Source organism: Taudactylus pleione, unplaced genomic scaffold, assembly GCF_031769625.1.
Source record: "Taudactylus pleione unplaced genomic scaffold, aTauple2 ptg000070l, whole genome shotgun sequence".
In the NCBI taxonomy this organism is placed as follows: Eukaryota; Metazoa; Chordata; class Amphibia; order Anura; family Myobatrachidae; genus Taudactylus; species Taudactylus pleione.
In genome coordinates this window covers 16,903,712-16,916,449 of record NW_028284472.1, presented here as the reverse complement: position 1 = coordinate 16,916,449, position 12,738 = coordinate 16,903,712, and the positions used below count along the sequence as shown (strand labels likewise).

The 12,738-nt window shown below is 36.1% G+C and overlaps 7 non-coding genes across 7 annotated transcripts; all 7 read right to left on the bottom strand.

The window, feature by feature from the left end:
- Positions 1-666: 666 nt before the first annotated feature.
- TRNAR-UCU (transfer RNA arginine (anticodon UCU)) lies at positions 667-752 on the bottom strand. Its single transcript is given in 2 exon segments — positions 667-702; positions 716-752. It is a non-coding gene; the product is annotated as a tRNA-Arg (tRNA).
- Positions 753-4,184: 3,432 nt separating this feature from the next.
- Positions 4,185-4,270, bottom strand: TRNAR-UCU (transfer RNA arginine (anticodon UCU)). Its single transcript is given in 2 exon segments — positions 4,185-4,220; positions 4,234-4,270. It is a non-coding gene; the product is annotated as a tRNA-Arg (tRNA).
- Positions 4,271-7,418: 3,148 nt separating this feature from the next.
- TRNAR-UCU (transfer RNA arginine (anticodon UCU)) lies at positions 7,419-7,504 on the bottom strand. Its single transcript is given in 2 exon segments — positions 7,419-7,453; positions 7,468-7,504. It is a non-coding gene; the product is annotated as a tRNA-Arg (tRNA).
- Positions 7,505-8,540: 1,036 nt separating this feature from the next.
- On the bottom strand, positions 8,541-8,626 carry TRNAR-UCU (transfer RNA arginine (anticodon UCU)). Its single transcript is given in 2 exon segments — positions 8,541-8,576; positions 8,590-8,626. It is a non-coding gene; the product is annotated as a tRNA-Arg (tRNA).
- A 1,028-nt stretch (positions 8,627-9,654) lies between these two features.
- On the bottom strand, positions 9,655-9,740 carry TRNAR-UCU (transfer RNA arginine (anticodon UCU)). Its single transcript is given in 2 exon segments — positions 9,655-9,690; positions 9,704-9,740. It is a non-coding gene; the product is annotated as a tRNA-Arg (tRNA).
- Positions 9,741-10,775: 1,035 nt separating this feature from the next.
- TRNAR-UCU (transfer RNA arginine (anticodon UCU)) lies at positions 10,776-10,861 on the bottom strand. The gene is given in 2 exon segments: positions 10,776-10,811; positions 10,825-10,861. It is a non-coding gene; the product is annotated as a tRNA-Arg (tRNA).
- Positions 10,862-11,333: 472 nt separating this feature from the next.
- TRNAR-UCU (transfer RNA arginine (anticodon UCU)) lies at positions 11,334-11,419 on the bottom strand. Its single transcript is given in 2 exon segments — positions 11,334-11,369; positions 11,383-11,419. It is a non-coding gene; the product is annotated as a tRNA-Arg (tRNA).
- Positions 11,420-12,738: the final 1,319 nt, after the last annotated feature.

The following is a 12,738-nucleotide window of genomic DNA, read 5'->3' as shown; positions in this document are numbered from 1 at the left end:
ATCATTATATTGTTTATGTAGTATAAGGATCTCCAATCTCCAACCATATTGTTATGAAAAGTTGTATGTAAATCCTAAATATTTGCATTTAAAACTAAAGAACGACTCTGGTGGGACTCAAGCCCACAACTTTTGAATAACTACAAGCAACTAGAAGTCTAACACGCTATCCATTGCGCCACCACGCCCCTGGCAGTTTAAGCGCTTGGTTCGATTGTAGCACTTGTAGAATACATAGAGTGGCAAAGGAGTGCCAGATATTTACAATAGTTCTCCCAAATGCAAAAACAGCTATATCTGAGTCTTCCTCTTGCTGATATTTGGTGCAAGTCCTATTTTAAGTATGCGGATTTAGTGACATAATTTGTGGTACACAATTAAGGACTGTAGGGAGACAGTTTTTTATGATATTTTAGAATACATACCCCTCAATCTGAGCAAGGCTAGTTGAGTAGAGACAAAAGTGTTTTCAAAACACCAATTACTGGTTTAAAGGAATCTGAAATTAAATTGTAACTTGTAATCTAACTTTGAAAGGGACTTTACAGTCAATAACCGATCATTATATTGTTTATGTAGTACCTGTATAAGGATGTCCAATCTCCAATCATATTGTTATGAAAAGTTGAATGTAAATCCTAAATATTTGCATTTAAAACTAGAGAATGACTCTGGAAGGACTCGAACCCACAACTTTTGAATAACTACAACCAACTAGAAGTCCAATGCGCTAACCATTGCGCCACAGAGCCCCTGGCTGTTTTAGCGCTTGGTTCGACTGTAGCACTTGTAGAATACATCGAGTGGCAAAGGAGTGTCAGAAATTTACAATAGTTCTCCCAAATGCAAAAATAGCTATATCTGAGTATAAGGATCACCAATCTCCAATCATATTGTTATGAAAAGTTGTATGTGAATCCTAAATATTTGCATTTAAAACTAAAGAACAACTCTGGTGGGACTCAAACCCACAACCTTTGAATAAGTACAACCAACTAGAAGTCCAATGCGCTATCCATCGCCACAGAGCCCCAGGCGGTTTACGCACTTGGTTCAACTGTAGCACTTGTAGAATACATAGAGTGGCAAAGGAGTGTCAGATATTTACAATAGTTCTCCCAAATGCAAAAACAGCTATATCTGAGTCTTCCTCTTGCTGATATTTGGTGCAAGTCCTATTTTAAGTATGCAGATTTATTGACATAATTTGTGGTACACAATTAAGGACTGTAGGGAGACATTTTTTTATGATGTTTTAGAATACATACCCCTCAATCTGAGCAAGGCTAGTTGAGCAGAGAGAAAATTGTTTTCAAAACACCAATTACTGGTTTAAAGGAATCTGAAATTACATTGTAACTTGTGATCTAACTTTGAAAGGGACTTTCCAGTCAAAAACCGATCATTATATTGTTTATGTAGTATAAGGATGTCCAATCTCCAATCATATTGTTATGAAAAGTTGAATGTAAATCCTAAATATTTGCAATTAAAACTAAAGAACGACTCTGGTGGGACTCAAACCCCCAACCTTTAAATAACTACAACCAACTAGAATTCCAATGCGCTATCCATCACCACAGAGCCCCAGGCGGTTTACACGCTTGGTTCAACTGTAGCACTTGTAGAATACATAGAGTGGCAAAGGAGTGTCAGATATTTACAATAGTTCTCCCAAATGCAAAAACAGCTATATCTGAGTCTTCCTCTTGCTGATATTTGGTGCAGGTCCTATTTTAAGTATGCGGATACAATTTAATTTTTCAAAACACCAATTACTGGTTTAAAGGAATCTGAAATTACATTGTAACTTGTGATCTAACTTCGAAAGGGACTTTCCAGTCAACAACCGATCATTATATTGTTTATGTAGTATAAGGATCTCCTATCTCCAATCATATTGTTATGAAAAGTTGAATGTAAATCCTAAATATTTGCATTTAAAACTAAAGAACGACTAAGGTGGGACTCGAACCCACAACCTTTAAATAACTACAACCAACTAGACGATCAATGCGCTATCCATTGGGCCACAGAGCCCCTGGCAGTTTAAGCTCTTGGTTCGACTGTAGCACTTGTAGAATACATAGAGTGGCAAAGGAGTGTCAGATATTTACAATAGTTCTTCCAAATGGAAAAACAGCTATATCTGAGTCTTCCTCTTGCTGATATTTGGTGCAAGTCCTATTTTAAGTATGCGGATTTAGTGACATAATTTGTGGTACACAATTAAGGACTGTAGGGAGACATTTTTTTATGTTGTTTTAGAATACATACCACTCTATCTGAGCAAGGCTAGTTGAGTAGAAACAAAAGTGTTTTCAAAACACCAATTACTGGTTTAAAGGAATCTGAAATTACATTGTAACTTGTGATCTTACTTTGAAAGGGACTTTCCAGTCAAAAACCGATCATTATATTCTTTATGTAGTATAAGGATCTCCAATCTCCAATCATATTGTTATGAAAAGTTGAATGTAAATCCTAAATATTTGCATTTAAAACCAAAGAATGAATCTGGGGGGACTCAAGCCCACAACCTTTGAATAATTACAACCAACTAGAAGTCTAACAAGCTATCTATTGTGCCACAGCGCCCCTGGCAGTTTTAGTGCTTGGTTCGACTGTAGCACTTGTAGAATACATAGAGTGGCAAAGGAGTGTCAGATATTTACAATTGTTCTCACAAATGCAAAAACAGCTATATCTGAATCTTCTCCTTGCTGATATTTGGTGCAAGTCGTATTTTAAGTATGCGGATTTAGTGACATAATTTGTGGTACACAATTAAGGACTGTAGGGAGACATTTTTTTATGATGTTTTAGATTACATACCCCTCAATCTGAGCAAGGCTAGTTGAATAGAGACAAAAGTGTTTTCAAAACACCAATTACTGGTTTAAAGGAATCTGAAATTGCATTGTAACTTGTTATCTAACTTTGAAAGGGACTTTCCAGTCAATAACCGATCATTATATTGGTTATGTAGTATAAGGATGTCCAATCTCCAATCATATTGTTATGAAAAGTTGAATTTAAATCTTACATATTTGCATTTAAAACTAAAGAATGACTATGGTGGGACTTGAACCCACAGCCTTTGAATAACTACAACCAACTAGAAGTCTAATGCACTATCCATTGTGCCACAAAGACCCGGGCTGTTTTAGTGCTTGGTTCGACTTTAGCACTTGTAGAATACATCGAGTGGCAAAGGAGTGTTAGAAATTTACAATAGTTCTCCCAAATGCAAAAATAGCTATATCTGAGTCTTCGTCTTGCTGATATTTGGTGCAAGTCCTATTTTAAGTATGCGGATTTCGTGACATAATTTGTGGTACACAATTAAGGACTGTAGGGAGACATTTTTTTATGATGTTTTAGAATACAAACCCCTCAATCTGAGCAAGGCGAGTTGAGTAGAGACAAAAGTGTTTTCAAAACACCAATTACTGGTTTAAAGTAATCTGAAATTACATTGTAACTTGTGATCTTACTTTGAAAGGGACTTTCCAGTCAACAACCGATCATTATATTGTTTATGTAGTATAAGGATCTCCAATCTCCAATCATATTGCTATGAAAAGTTGTATGTGAATCCTAAATATTTGCATTTAAAACTAAAGAACGACTCTGGTGGGACTCAAACCCACAACCTTTGAATAAGTACAACCAACTAAAAGTCCAATGCGCTATCCATCGCCACAGAGCCCCAGGCGGTTTACGCACTTGGTTCAACTATAGCACTTGTAGAATACATAGAGTGGCAAAGGAGTGTCAGATATTTACAATAGTTCTCCCAAATGCAAAAACAGCTATATCTGAGTCTTCCTCTTGCTGATATTTGGTGCAAGTCTTATTTTAAGTATGCAGATTTATTGACATAATTTGTGGTACACAATTAAGGACTGTAGGGAGACAGTTTTTTATGATGTTTTAGAATACCTACCCCTCAATCTGAGCAAGGCTAGTTGAGCAGAGAGAAAAGTGTTTTCAAAACACCAATTACTGGTTTAAAGGAATCTGAAATTACATTGTAACTTGTGATCTAACTTTGAAAGGGACTTTCCAGTCAGAAACCGATCATTATATTGTTTATGTAGTATAAGGAACTCCAATCTCCAATCATATTGTTATGAAAAGTTGAATGTAAATCCTAAATATTTGCATTTAAAACTAAAGAACGACTCTGGTGGGACTCGAACCTACAACCTTTGAATAACTACAACCAACTAGAAGTCCAAAGCGCTATCCATTGCGCCACAGAGCCCCTGGCTGTTTTAGCGCTTGGTTCGACTGTAGCACTTGTAGAATACATAGCGTGGCAAAGGAGTGTCAGAAATTTACAATAGTTCTCCCAAATGGAAAAACAGCTATATCTGAGTCTTCCTCTTGCTGATATTTGGTGCAAGTCCTATTTTAAGTATGCGGATTTTGTGACATAATTTGTGGTACACAATTAAGGACTGTAGGGAGACATTTTTTTATGATGTTTTAGAATACATACCCCTCAATCTGAGCAAGGCTAGTTGAGCAGAGAGAAAAGTGTTTTCAAAACACCAGTTACTGGTTTAAAGGAATCTGAAATTACATTGTAACTTGTGATCTTACTTTGAAAGGGACTTTCCAGTCAAAAACCGATCATTATATTGTTTATGTAGTATAAGGATGTCCAATCTCAAATCATATTGTTATGAAAACTTGAATGTAATTCCTAAATATTTGCATTTAAAACAAAAGAAAGACTCTGGGGGGTCGCGAACCCACAACCTTTGAATAACTACAACCAACTAGAATTCCAATGTGCTATCCATTGCACCACAGAGCCCCTTTCGGTTCTAGCGCTTGGTTCGACTGTAGCACTTGTAGAATACATAGCGTGGCAAAGGAGTGTCAGATATTTACAATAGTTCTCCCAAATGGAAAAACAGCTATATCTGAGTCTTCCTCTTGCTGATATTTGGTGCAATTCCTTTTTTTAAGTATGCTGATTTAGTGACATAATTTGTTGTACACAATTAAGGACTGTAGGGAGACATTTTTTTATGATGTTTTAGAATACATACCCCTCAATCTGAGCAAGGCTAGTTGAGTAGAGACAAAAGTGTTTTCAAAACACCAATTACTGGATTAAAGGAATCTGAATTTACATTGTAACTTGAGATCTTACTTTGAAAGGGACTTTCCAGTCTACAACCGATCATTATATTGTTTATGCAGTATAAGGATCTCCAATCATATTGTTATGAAAAGTTGTATGTAAATCCTAAATATTTGCATTTAAAACTAAAGAATGACTCTGGTGGGACTCAAACCCACAACCTTTAAATAACTACAACCAACTAGAATTCCAATGCGCTATCCATCACCACAGAGCCCCAGGCGGTTTACACGCTTGGTTCAACTGTAGCACTTGTAGAATACATAGAGTGGCAAAGGAGTGTCAGATATTTACAATAGTTCTCCCAAATGCAAAAACAGCTATATCTGAGTCTTCCTCTTGCTGATATTTTGTGCAGGTCCTATTTTAAGTATGCGGATACAATGTAATTTTTCAAAACACCAATTACTGGTTTAAAGGAATCTGAAATTACATTGTAACTTGTGATCTAACTTCGAAAGGGACTTTCCAGTCAACAACCGATCATTATATTGTTTATGTAATATAAGGATCTCCTATCACCAATCATATTGTTATGAAAATTTGAATGTAAATCCTAAATATTTGCATTTAAAACTAAAGAATGACTAAGGTGGGACTCGAAACCACAACCTTTGAATAACTACAACCAACTAGACGACCAATGCGCTATCCATTGGGCCACAGAGCCCCTGGCAGTTTAAGCTCTTGGTTCGACTGTAGCACTTGTAGAATACATAGAGTGGCAAAGGAGTGTCAGATATTTACAATAGTTCTTCCAAATGGAAAAACAGCTATATCTGAGTCTTCCTCTTGCTGATATTTGGTGCAAGTCCTATTTTATGTATGCGGATTTAGTGACATAATTTGTGGTACACAATTAAGGACTGTAGGGAGACATTTTTTTATGTTGTTTTAGAATACATACCACTCTATCTGAGCAAGGCTAGTTGAGTAGAAACAAAAGTGTTTTCAAAACACCAATTACTGGTTTAAAGGAATCTGAAATTACATTGTAACTTGTGATCTTACTTTGAAAGGGACTTTCCAGTCAAAAACCGATCATTATATTGTTTATGTAGTATAAGGATCTCCAATCTCCAATCATATTGTTATGAAAAGTTGAATGTAAATCCTAAATATTTGCATTTAAAACCAAAGAATGAATCTGGGGGGACTCAAGCCCACAACCTTTGAATAATTACAACCAACTAGAAGTCTAACAAGCTATCTATTGCGCCACAGCGCCCCTGGCAGTTTAAGCGCTTGGTTCGACTGTAGCACTTGTAGAATACATAGAGTGGCAAAGGAGTGTCAGATATTTACAATTGTTCTCACAAATGCAAAAACAGCTATATCTGAATCTTCTCCTTGCTGATATTTGGTGCAAGTCGTATTTTAAGTATGCGGATTTAGTGACATAATTTGTGGTACACAATTAAGGACTGTAGGGAGACATTTTTTTATGATGATTTAGATTACATACCCCTCAATCTGAGCAAGGCTAGTTGAATAGAGACAAAAGTGTTTTCAAAACACCAATTACTGGTTTAAAGGAATCTGAAATTGCATTGTAACTTGTAATCTAACTTTGAAAGGGACTTTACAGTCTATAACCGATCATTATATTGTTTATGTAGTATAAGGATGTCCAATCTCCAATCATATTGTTATGAAAAGTTGAATTTAAATCTTACATATTTGCATTTAAAACTAAAGAACAACTATGGTGGGACTTGAACCCACAACCTTTGAATAACTACAACCAACTAGTAGTCTAATGCACTATCCATTGTGCCACAGAGACCATGGCGGTTTTAGTGCTTGGTTCGACTGTAGCACTTGTAGAATACATAGAGTGGCAAAGGAGTGTCAGAAATTTACAATAGTTCTCCCAAATGCAAAAACAGCTATATCTGAGTCTTCCTCTTGCTGATATTTGGTGCAAGTCCTATTTTAAGTATGCGGATTTAGTGACATAATTTGTGGTACACAATTAAGGACTGTAGGGAGACATTTTTTTATGATGTTTTAGAATACATAGCCCTCAATCTGAGCAAGGCTAGTTGAGTAGGGACAAAACTGTTTTCAAAACACTAATTACTGGTTTAAAGGAATCTGAAATTACATTGTAACTTGTGATCTTACTTTGAAAGGGACTTTCCAGTCAAAACCGATCATTATATTGTTTATGTAGTATAAGGATCTCCAATCTCCAATTATATTGTTATGAAAAGTTGAATTTAAATCTTACATATTTGCATTTAAAACTAAAGAACGACTCTGGTGGGACTTGAACCCACAACCTTTGAATAACTACAACCAACTAGAAGTCAAATGCGCTATCCATTGCGCCACAGAGCCCATGGCGGTTTTAGCGCTTGTTTCGAATGTAGCACTTGTAGAATACATAGAGTGGCAAAGGAGTGTCAGATATTTACAATAGTTCTCCCAAATGCAAAAACAGCTATATCTGAGTCTTCCTCTTGCTGATATTTGGTGCAAATCCTATTTTAAGTATGCGGATTTAGTGACATAATTTGTGGTACACAATTAAGGACTGTAGGGAGACATTTTTTTATGATGTTTTAGAATACATACCCCGCAATCTGAGCAAGGCTAGTTGAGTAGAGACAAAAGTGTTTTCAAAACACCAATTACTCGTTTAAAGGAATCTGAAATTACATTGTAACTTGTGATCTAACTTCGAAAGGGACTTTCCAGTCAAAAACCGATCATTATATTGTTTATGTAGTATAAGGATCTCCAATCTCCAACCATATTGTTATGAAAAGTTGTATGTAAATCCTAAATATTTGCATTTAAAACTAAAGAACGACTCTGGTGGGACTCAAGCCCACAACTTTTGAATAACTACAAGCAACTAGACGTCTAACACGCTATCCATTGCGCCACCACGCCCCTGGCAGTTTAAGCGCTTGGTTCGATTGTAGCACTTGTAGAATACATAGAGTGGCAAAGGAGTGCCAGATATTTACAATAGTTCTCCCAAATGCAAAAACAGCTATATCTGAGTCTTCCTCTTGCTGATATTTGGTGCAAGTCCTATTTTAAGTATGCGGATTTAGTGACATAATTTGTGGTACACAATTAAGGACTGTAGGGAGACAGTTTTTTATGATATTTTAGAATACATACCCCTCAATCTGAGCAAGGCTAGTTGAGTAGAGACAAAAGTGTTTTCAAAACACCAATTACTGGTTTAAAGGAATCTGAAATTAAATTGTAACTTGTAATCTAACTTTGAAAGGGACTTTACAGTCAATAACCGATCATTATATTGTTTATGTAGTACCTGTATAAGGATGTCCAATCTCCAATCATATTGTTATGAAAAGTTGAATGTAAATCCTAAATATTTGCATTTAAAACTAGAGAATGACTCTGGAAGGACTCGAACCCACAACTTTTGAATAACTACAACCAACTAGAAGTCCAATGCGCTAACCATTGCGCCACAGAGCCCCTGGCTGTTTTAGCGCTTGGTTCGACTGTAGCACTTGTAGAATACATCGAGTGGCAAAGGAGTGTCAGAAATTTACAATAGTTCTCCCAAATGCAAAAATAGCTATATCTGAGTCTTCCTCTTGCTGATATTTGGTGCAAGTCCTATTTTAAGTATGCGGATTTAGTGACATAATTTGTGGTACACAATTAAGGACTGTAGGGAGACATTTTTTTATGATGTTTTAGAATACATACCCCTCAATCTGAGCAAGGCTAGTTGAGTAGAGACAAAAGTGTTTTCAAAACACCAATTACTGGTTTAAAGGAATCTGAAATTACATTGTAACTTGTGATCTTACTTTGAATGGGACTTTCCAGTCAACAACCGATCATTATATTGTTTATGTAGTATAAGGATCTCCAATCTCCAATCATATTGTTATGAAAAGTTGTATGTGAATCCTAAATATTTGCATTTAAAACTAAAGAACAACTCTGGTGGGACTCAAACCCACAACCTTTGAATAATTACAACCAACTAGAAGTCCAATGCGCTATCCATCGCCACAGAGCCCCAGGCGGTTTACGCACTTGGTTCAACTGTAGCACTTGTAGAATACATAGAGTGGCAAAGGAGTGTCAGATATTTACAATAGTTCTCCCAAATGCAAAAACAGCTATATCTGAGTCTTCCTCTTGCTGATATTTGGTGCAAGTCCTATTTTAAGTATGCAGATTTATTGACATAATTTGTGGTACACAATTAAGGACTGTAGGGAGACATTTTTTTATGATGTTTTAGAATACATACCCCTCAATCTGAGCAAGGCTAGTTGAGCAGAGAGAAAAGTGTTTTCAAAACACCAATTACTGGTTTAAAGGAATCTGAAATTACATTGTAACTTGTGATCTAACTTTGAAAGGGACTTTCCAGTCAAAAACCGATCATTATATTGTTTATGTAGTATAAGGATGTCCAATCTCCAATCATATTGTTATGAAAAGTTGAATGTAAATCCTAAATATTTGCATTTAAAACTAAAGAACGACTCTGGTGGGACTCGAACCAACAACCTTTGAATAACTACAACCAACTAGAAGTCCAATGCGCTATCCATTGCACCACAGAGCCCCTGACGGTTTTAGCTCTTGGTTCGACTGTAGCACTTGTAGAATACATAGCATGGCAAAGGAGTGTCAGATATTTATAATAGTTCTCCCAAATGCAAAAATAGCTATATCTGAGTCTTCCTCTTGCTGATATTTGGTGCAAGTCCTATTTTAAGTATGCGGATTTAGTGACATAATTTGTGGTACACAATTAAGGACTGTAGGGAGACATTTTTTTATGATGTTTTAGAATACATACCCCTCAATCTGAGCAAGGCTAGTTGAGTAGAGACAAAAGTGTTTTCAAAACACCAATTACTGGTTTAAAGTAATCTGAAATTACATTGTAACTTGTGATCTTACTTTGAATGGGACTTTCCAGTCAACAACCGATCATTATATTGTTTATGTAGTATAAGGATCTCCAATCTCCAATCATATTGTTATGAAAAGTTGTATGTGAATCCTAAATATTTGCATTAAAACTAAAGAACAACTCTGGTGGGACTCAAGCCCACAACTTTTGAATAACTACAAGCAACTAGAAGTCTAACACGCTATCCATTGCGCCACCACGCCCCTGGCAGTTTAAGCGCTTGGTTCGATTGTAGCACTTGTAGAATACATAGAGTGGCAAAGGAGTGCCAGATATTTACAATAGTTCTCCCAAATGCAAAAACAGCTATATCTGAGTCTTCCTCTTGCTGATATTTGGTGCAAGTCCTATTTTAAGTATGCGGATTTAGTGACATAATTTGTGGTACACAATTAAGGACTGTAGGGAGACAGTTTTTTATGATATTTTAGAATACATACCCCTCAATCTGAGCAAGGCTAGTTGAGTAGAGACAAAAGTGTTTTCAAAACACCAATTACTGGTTTAAAGGAATCTGAAATTAAATTGTAACTTGTAATCTAACTTTGAAAGGGACTTTACAGTCAATAACCGATCATTATATTGTTTATGTAGTACCTGTATAAGGATGTCCAATCTCCAATCATATTGTTATGAAAAGTTGAATGTAAATCCTAAATATTTGCATTTAAAACTAGAGAATGACTCTGGAAGGACTCGAACCCACAACTTTTGAATAACTACAACCAACTAGAAGTCCAATGCGCTAACCATTGCGCCACAGAGCCCCTGGCTGTTTTAGCGCTTGGTTCGACTGTAGCACTTGTAGAATACATCGAGTGGCAAAGGAGTGTCAGATATTTACAATAGTTCTCCCAAATGCAAAAACAGCTATATCTGAGTCTTCCTCTTGCTGATATTTGGTGCAAGTCCTATTTTAAGTATGCAGATTTATTGACATAATTTGTGGTACACAATTAAGGACTGTAGGGAGACATTTTTTTATGATGTTTTAGAATACATACCCCTCAATCTGAGCAAGGCTAGTTGAGCAGAGAGAAAAGTGTTTTCAAAACACCAATTACTGGTTTAAAGGAATCTGAAATTACATTGTAACTTGTGATCTAACTTTGAAAGGGACTTTCCAGTCAAAAACCGATCATTATATTGTTTATGTAGTATAAGGATGTCCAATCTCCAATCATATTGTTATGAAAAGTTGAATGTAAATCCTAAATATTTGCATTTAAAACTAAAGAACGACTCTGGTGGGACTCGAACCAACAACCTTTGAATAACTACAACCAACTAGAAGTCCAATGCGCTATCCATTGCACCACAGAGCCCCTGACGGCTTTAGCTCTTGGTTCGACTGTAGCACTTGTAGAATACATAGCATGGCAAAGGAGTGTCAGATATTTATAATAGTTCTCCCAAATGCAAAAATAGCTATATCTGAGTCTTCCTCTTGCTGATATTTGGTGCAAGTCCTATTTTAAGTATGCGGATTTAGTGACATAATTTGTGGTACACAATTAAGGACTGTAGGGAGACATTTTTTTATGATGTTTTAGAATACATACCCCTCAATCTGAGCAAGGCTAGTTGAGTAGAGACAAAAGTGTTTTCAAAACACCAATTACTGGTTTAAAGTAATCTGAAATTACATTGTAACTTGTGATCTTACTTTGAATGGGACTTTCCAGTCAACAACCGATCATTATATTGTTTATGTAGTATAAGGATCTCCAATCTCCAATCATATTGTTATGAAAAGTTGTATGTGAATCCTAAATATTTGCATTAAAACTAAAGAACAACTCTGGTGGGACTCAAACCCACAACCTTTGAATAAGTACAACCAACTAGAAGTCCAATGCGCTATCCATCGCCACAGAGCCCCAGGCGGTTTACGCACTTGGTTCAACTGTAGCACTTGTAGAATACATAGAGTGGCAAAGGAGTGTCAGATATTTACAATAGTTCTCCCAAATGCAAAAACAGCTATATCTGAGTCTTCCTCTTGCTGATATTTGGTGCAATTCCTTTTTTTAAGTATGCTGATTTAGTGACATAATTTGTTGTACACAATTAAGGACTGTAGGGAGACATTTTTTTATGATGTTTTAGAATACATACCCCTCAATCTGAGCAAGGCTAGTTGAGTAGAGACAAAAGTGTTTTCAAAACACCAATTACTGGATTAAAGGAATCTGAATTTACATTGTAACTTGAGATCTTACTTTGAAAGGGACTTTCCAGTCTACAACCGATCATTATATTGTTTATGCAGTATAAGGATCTCCAATCATATTGTTATGAAAAGTTGTATGTAAATCCTAAATATTTGCATTTAAAACTAAAGAATGACTCTGGTGGGACTCAAACCCACAACCTTTAAATAACTACAACCAACTAGAATTCCAATGCGCTATCCATCACCACAGAGCCCCAGGCGGTTTACACGCTTGGTTCAACTGTAGCACTTGTAGAATACATAGAGTGGCAAAGGAGTGTCAGATATTTACAATAGTTCTCCCAAATGCAAAAACAGCTATATCTGAGTCTTCCTCTTGCTGATATTTGGTGCAAGTCCTATTTTAAGTATGCGGATACAATGTAATTTTTCAAAACACCAATTACTGGTTTAAAGGAATCTGAAATT